This window comes from Lagenorhynchus albirostris, chromosome 6 (assembly GCF_949774975.1).
Source record: "Lagenorhynchus albirostris chromosome 6, mLagAlb1.1, whole genome shotgun sequence".
In the NCBI taxonomy this organism is placed as follows: domain Eukaryota; kingdom Metazoa; phylum Chordata; class Mammalia; order Artiodactyla; family Delphinidae; genus Lagenorhynchus; species Lagenorhynchus albirostris.
Genome location: NC_083100.1, coordinates 52,155,587 through 52,163,017, shown reverse-complemented (window position 1 = coordinate 52,163,017; position 7,431 = coordinate 52,155,587). Strand labels below are relative to the sequence as shown.

At 41.0% G+C, this 7,431-nt stretch overlaps 1 pseudogene; it reads right to left on the bottom strand.

Annotated features, from left to right (window-relative positions):
- Window positions 1-1,375: 1,375 nt before the first annotated feature.
- LOC132521737 (importin-7-like) lies at window positions 1,376-5,080 on the bottom strand (annotated as a pseudogene).
- Window positions 5,081-7,431: the final 2,351 nt, after the last annotated feature.

Below are 7,431 nucleotides of genomic sequence, written 5' to 3'. Positions count from 1 at the left end.
CCCACTAGCTATCTATTTTACATTTGGTAGTGTATATATGTCCATGCCACTGTCTCACTTCGTCTCAGCTTACCCTTCCCACTCCCCATGTCCTCAAGTCCATTCTCTACGTCTGCATCTTTATTCCTGTCCTGCCCCTAGGTTCTTCAGAACCATGTTTTTTTTTCTAGATTCCATACGTATGTGTTAGTGTACGGTATTTGTTTTTCTCTTTCTGACTTACTTCACTCTGTATGAAAGACTCTAGGTCATCCACCTCACTACAAATAACTCAATTTCGTTTCTTTTTATGGCTGAGTAATATTCCATTGTATATATGTGCCACATCTTCTTTATCCATTCATCTGTTGATGGACACTTAGGTTACTTCCATGTCCTGGCTATTGTAAATAGAGCTGCAATGAACATTGTGGGACATGACTCTTTTTGAATTATAGTTTTCTCAGGGTATATGCCTAGTAGTGGGATTGCTGGGTCGTATGGTAGTTCTTTGTTTTGCAGAATTAAGTTCTTTTAATAGATTGCATATATAGATGTTTAGCCATACTCTTTTATCAACTCTTTAAGAGTAGAATTCTATATCCAATTTACATGCTTCAAATATCATCTTTCCTATTTGTAAGGTCTTCTATCCAAATATCCACTTGTACACTGAGAGCTTTAAGAAAAAACAGGACACAGAGGGAGTTTCCATTTTTAGCAGCCATGAAATATCACTAACCCCTTTTAACATACTGAATTCAAGTCACTATCAGAGGTGAGTGCACCACAAAGTCACCAGGTACAAAATTGCTAGTTCATTTTTAAATTAATAACTTGAAATTACCCCTGCCCCCCACCCCATTACATCCCATCTTTTTATAAACAGCAAACATTTTGCTATTTTATACATAGGCTAGCAGGCTTGTTTCAATATGAAAGTGTTAATTCATTTACAGATTTTTTTTTAATCAGTTATGTAGTGCTACAATAAATGTCCAATAATCTACATAGGAACAATCTTTGATGATGAAAATGACGAAGATTGAATAAGGCTATCGATTACCTTATCTTATTTACATATAAAGGATAGATACCCAATGGTGAGGAAGAGACAGAAATCGGACAAATACTCATAGGTGTAAAAATTACATTTACCTCTGAGCTTATACTGTAAATGAGACATTTTAAATAGTCCTGTAGCCCATGCCTGTTTTTTCCTCGGAAGAAGAAAGGCTGCCTTCATGGCATCCCCTCTTGTTGCAGATTTCCACAGTGTCACTTGAACTTTTAGTCAGAATCTTACTTACTTCAAAAAGTAAAGAAAATACTCCCTGTCCCCCAGGTTACCTCCCTCCCCCACCAAAATCCTTCTGGATTCATTTTCAGTGCCAAGTTGCATGATCAGGTCCCACCTCCTGGGTTTTTTTTTGTCCATCTATTGATCCGTTAGTTTAGAGTGGATAACATGAACCAGTTCTGGAACCGCTACTAGGAGGAACACAAGCTCTTCACTGCGATCACACTGCAGGAAAGTGGTAACTCAATTCATCCCTGGTGCCGGGCCTCCAAAACTGAAAGAACTGGGCACAGCTGGAGCACTGAATTTGTATCCTCCGTGCTTCTCAATCATTTTGGATTCATGGGCTGCTCTTCTTTGATCAGCTAGAGTTGCTATAGCCTGTAACAGTTTTCTTTGTTCTTCATTAAGACCATGAGTCAGAGCCTGGTACCACACGGGATGACGATTTTGTATAGTTCGAATATAGCTTTAAATATCTGTTACTCATCAACAGGGTTATCTTCATCATCAATGATCATGGAATAGCCTTCCAGGGCAGTTTCTTCAGCATCACCTTCTTCCCAGTCTTCATCATCTCCATCTTCGCCCACTTGCTTAGCCAGGATCTCCAAATATTTTTGTCCATCTTCATCAATATCATCTTCATCACTCTCCAGTTCCTCCGATTCATCATCATCATCACTGTCATTCTCCTGTTCTGCATGGCAGGCGTATGCTCTTTTTAATCCATTAAATAAAAGAATAAAAGCTGGCAAAATCTGTCCAGAAACCTGATTTAAAACTTGTGGTATTTGTTCCACATCAATAAGAGCATATAGGCCCAGAACACACATCTTTCTGTCACGAAGCCCCAAGAAACAATCAACATCATTAAGCCACTGTGTAATAAAATGATCTGTAACTGGTTCAGTATTATTAGGGAAGTGAAAAATTTCTAAGGTGTTGAGAAGTAGGTGTGGATTATAATACAAAGCTGCAACGGCAACTTGCAGGCACATTGTTCGAAGTTCACTTGTCTTCACCTCTCTTGTCAGTCTCTCTAATGCTGCTTCCACGAATAAGGGAATACACTGGTCAATGCCATGCCCTTTGCACCACAGAATGATCACCTGTAACAATTTTGCTGCGTGACATTCTGCATCTTCTCCTGCAACTCCTGTAAGAACCTTTTTGCACATACTCTATATCATTTCAAGGTACTTGCTATCAGACAGAAGTGTGTCTGTATCAACTGTTACATAATTATGAAGCAGAGGCATCACACCTGTAAAGTAATCAAAGCCATCTTGCTGAAAAACCTAAAATACCAGAGGTAGTAGCTGCCACATCTGTGGAGACACTTGTTGACATGTCAAACTATGTGCTAAAGAGAAGATCTCCTCATAGAATTCTGAGACATGCTGTTGTAAAACAGTTCCAATGACCTGTAAGCAGATTCCTTCAAGCTGCTGGGTTATTTCTTTGTGATCTTCAACTACACTAAGAAGTGTGTCGATGGGATTCAGGATTCCCACAGCAGTAGCTGCTTTGTCATCACTTCCTTCTTCATCTGGCCCAGTCTGGATTGCTTGATTAAATGTCATTGCCAAATGTGGTGTCATTTCTACTGCAATAGGAGTAACTTCTTCACTATGCTCGCAGATCATTTTCTGAATTACATTGGCAAGATCATCATTTTCTGTTTCTCTTATAATATGAAGAAAAGCCTGCGTGACAGGTTGGACGAATGGTGTGACGTATTCTTTAGCTTTCTCTTGATAGCTGATCAGCACTTGAAGTGCAATGGCAGCTTCCACTTTAACAGGCATTTCCCTATCATCAATCAGACATCTTCGTGTCAGCTCTAGGGCTGTTTGCAGGTTCTGGTCACTTTGAACTTCACTTCACAAAAATAGTGAAGGACCAGCAAGCGCTCGCTCTCGTGTAGCCTAGTTCACTGCTGAAGAGGGGGAATACATGATTCTGCAACATATATTCCATCTGATCTTTGTAGATCTTTCTCTTCAGAAGTATTTCAGCTAAAGAGCCAATCATATGCAGGGCTCCATCTTTTTTTCGAGGATCAGCATTTGGTTCTGTAAGAATCTGGTAGCAAAATCCCATAGCCTTTTGTAGTACCTCTTTCCTCTTACTACAAGCTGTAAACAAAAGTGTCTGGGCAGCAGTGGTAGGAGAGATGAAATCCTCAAACACATCAAACTTCATGTGTATATATTCACAGGGGTCTTCTTGTCAAAGTTCCTCATCAGCATCTGTATAGCACATCAATGGAAAAATAACATCTTGGATAATGCCTTGCATATGAGGCTTCAGATTCTTCCGGGTGAGAGCATGAGAAACTCCTTGATTAATATAATTAAGTGTCTGTTGTAAAACTCGAGGAGCCATATATTGCTTCTCCTTGTACTGATATAACACCTTCAATAAAACTTGTTGGACATCAACAGCAAATACCTTCAGAAATACTTGAGCAAATTTATTGTACTCCTTGGAAACATTGCCAGGGCTTCCATATCTTTCAAAAAGTCTTGCTGGGCTTCCCTCGTGGCGCAGTGGTTGAGAATCTGCCTGCTAATGCAGGGGACACAGGTTCGAGCCCTGGTCTGGGAAGATGCCACATGCCGCAGAGCAACTAGGCCCGTGAGCCACAACTACTGAACCTGCGCGTCTGGAGCCTGTGCTCCGCAACAAGAGAGGCTGCGATAGTGAGAGGCCTGCGCACCGCGATGAAGAGTGGCCCCCGCTTGCCACAACTAGAGAAAGCCCTCGCACAGAAATGAAGACCCAACACAGCCAAAAATACATAAATAAATTTAAAAATAAATAAATAAAAAAATACTCCTGTTCTCTGTTTAAAAAAAGAAAGAAATGCTTTGCCGAAAACCTTCAGGGAGCGCAAGGCTTAAAAAAAAAAAAAAACCCTTGCTAAGATATGTAAAGCCCACTTCTTACATTTCCACCATGGTAACTTAGGTCTGTCATCTTCTTCAACTTGAAGTGTTTCATTAGGTACATCCCTGTTCACAACAGTCGTTAAAATTTTTACCCATCTGTCAGGTTCTGTTGGTTTATAAGCTCCAGTTGTAGTGTATACTGAACAAGAGCATAGAAGATCTTAAAAATTTGTTTCTGGATGAGGACAGATTGATCAGACTGATCAGAAAGAAGCTGGATAAAACGGTCCTTTAGAACTGGCAGGAAATATCGCACTGCTGCTACCAATGGACTCCGTTCCTCTGGTTTCTTATACCAGAACTACAACTGGCACTCTGACAGAGGTTGGAGCAACAGCTGGAAGATTCCTTAGCAGGAAGATGGGTAGTCATTTTTCACAAGCTGATAGAGGCAAAGAAGAATTCCTAGCCAACATGCACTGTTATCAGACTGAAGGTAAAAGCCAATTTTGGCCACAATGGCAGTCCAGCGACTTGGATAATCATGTCTGATGTTATGATGAATGCATGTAGTAATCTGTACCCTGATGAACTCAGGAGAGTGGATAATGACTTCTACAATATTTTCTCGAATACAGTGTCGATCTTCTTCTGGAATAGTATAAGGGGATATATCCCCTGGTGCTGTTTCCCGATCAGGCCAATACTGTGTTATCATATTTTTCAAATAGATAACACCTGCCTGTCCCACAGGTAAATCCAGTTGTTCTGACATAGTAATCTGAAGCAGTGTTGAAACAAACTTCAGAGACTTGTGTTCTTCATTGAGCTGGCGCTCCATGGCCTCACGCAGGGCTGGGTCCATGGTGCCCCGCAGGGCTTCGATAATGGTGTTGGGGTCCATGGCAGGGTGGACGCAGTCAAACCCAGGGGTCGGGTGCTACTGGCCCAGGAATAGCGCCCCTCACTGCACACATGGACCTGCCATGCTCCGCAGCGGCAACCGGTGCGAAAGGAAAGAGAAGCGCCAAGGCCACGGATAGAACCTCTTCTTCTCAGCGTGGAGGTGGGAGATGCTCCAGCCACTTCCTGTTGGCGTGCCTGTGGAGCCCTTTGGGAGATGTAGTCCACGTGGGCAGTCCGCAGCCCACGTGGCCCTGAGCTGTCGCTCCTACAGACAAGACCTGCTGGAATCCTGTTAAGTGTCACCCAGAAATGTTCATCAGGAGGGTAGGTGTCCTTAGACCACCCAAGTAAATCAATGGCTCTCTGGTCTTGGAGAACAAAATTAGCCAATTCTCTTGTAAGGGATACATAGGTGGAGCCAAAGTAAATGGTGAGATTATGGGGAGGAGACATTTTCCTTATCCAAGTCCACAGCATGAAGGAAAACAATTGGTATTTCTGTTCCAAGTGCATATATCTGGTCCTCTGACAATATGAGGAGGAGGCAGCACCCCTGGGGTGACTTTTTTCCCTTTAAATCCTTCTATATACAGAAAGATCTCCCTGTTGGTTTTCAGGGGGAAATCTTTTTTCTTTTCTCTTTTAATACATCAGGTTCTTATTAGTCATCAGTTTTATACACATCAGTGTATACATGTCAGTCCCAATCTCCCAATTCATCACACCACCACCACCCCCGCCCCCCTGTGGCTTTCCCCCCTTGGTTTCCATACGTTTGTTCTGTACATCTGTGTCTCAATTTCTGCCCTGCAAACCGGTTCTTCTGTACCATTTTTCTAGGTTCCACGTATATGCGTTAATATATGATATTTGTTTTTCTTTTTAGTCTTCACTCTGTATGACAGTCTCTGGATCCACCCACGTCTCAACAAATGACAAAATTTTGTTCCTTTTTATGGCTGAGTAATATTCCATTGTATATATGTACCACTACTTCTTTATCCATTTGTCTGTTGATGGGCATTTAGGTTGCTTCCATGACCTGGCAATTGTAAATAGTGCTGCAGTGAACATTGGGGTGCGTGTGTCTTTTTGAATTGTGGTTTTCTCAGGGTATATGCCCAGTAGTGGGATTGCTGGGTCATATGGTAATTCTATGTTTAGTTTTTTAAGGAACCTCCATACTGTTCTCCATAGTGGCTGTATCAGTTTACATTCCCACCAACCGTGAAAGAGGGTTCCCTTTTCTCCACATCCTCTCCAGCATTTGCTGTTTGTAGATTATCTGATGAAGCCCATTCTAACTGCTGTGAGGTGATACCTCATTGTAGTTTTGATTTGCATTTCTCTAATAATTAGTGATGTTGAGCAGCTTTTCATGTGCTTCTTGGCCATCTGTATGTCTTCTTTGGAGAAATGTCTATTTAGGTCTTCTGCCCATTTTTGGATTGGGTTGTTTGTTTTTTTAATATTGAGCTGCATGAGCTGTTTATATATTTTGGAGATTAATCCTTTGTCTGTTGATTCGTTTGCAAATATTTTCTCCCATTCTGAGGGTTGTCTTTTCGTCTTGTTTATGGTTTCCTTTGCTGTGCAAAAGCTTTGAAGTTTCATTAGGTCCCATTTGTTTATTTTTGTTTGTATTCCCATTACTCTAGGAGGTGGATCAAAAAAGATCTTGCTGTGATTTATGTCAAATAGTGTTCTTCCTATGTTTTCCTCTAAGAGTTTTATAATGTCTGATCTTACATTTATGTCTCTAATCCATTTTGAGTTTTTTTTTGTGTATGGTGTTAGGGAGTGTTCTAATTTCGTTCGATTACATGTAGCTGTCCAGTTTTCCCAGCACCACTTATTGAAGAGACTGTCTTTTCTCCATTGTATATCCTTGCCTCCTTTGTCATAGATTAGTTGACCATAGGTGCATGGGTATACCTCTGGGCTTTCTATCTTGTTCCATTGATCTATGTTTCTGTTTTTGTGCCAGTATCATATTGTCTTGATTACTGTAGCTTTGTAGTATAGTCTGAAGTCAGGGAGTCTAATTCCTCCAGCTCCGTTTCTTTCCTGCAAGACTGCTTTGGCTATTAGGGGTCTTTTTTGTCTCCATACAAATTTTAAGATTTTTTTCTTCTAGTTCTTAAAAAATGCTATTGGTAATTTGATAGGGATTGCATTGAATCTGTAGATTGCTTTGGGTAGTAGAGTCATTTTCACAATATTGATTCTTCCAATCCAAGAACATGGTATATCTCTCCATCTGTTGGTCATCTTTAATTTCTTTCATCAGTGTCTTACAGTTTTCTGCATACAGGTCTTTGGTCTCCCTAGGTAGGTTTATTCCTAGGT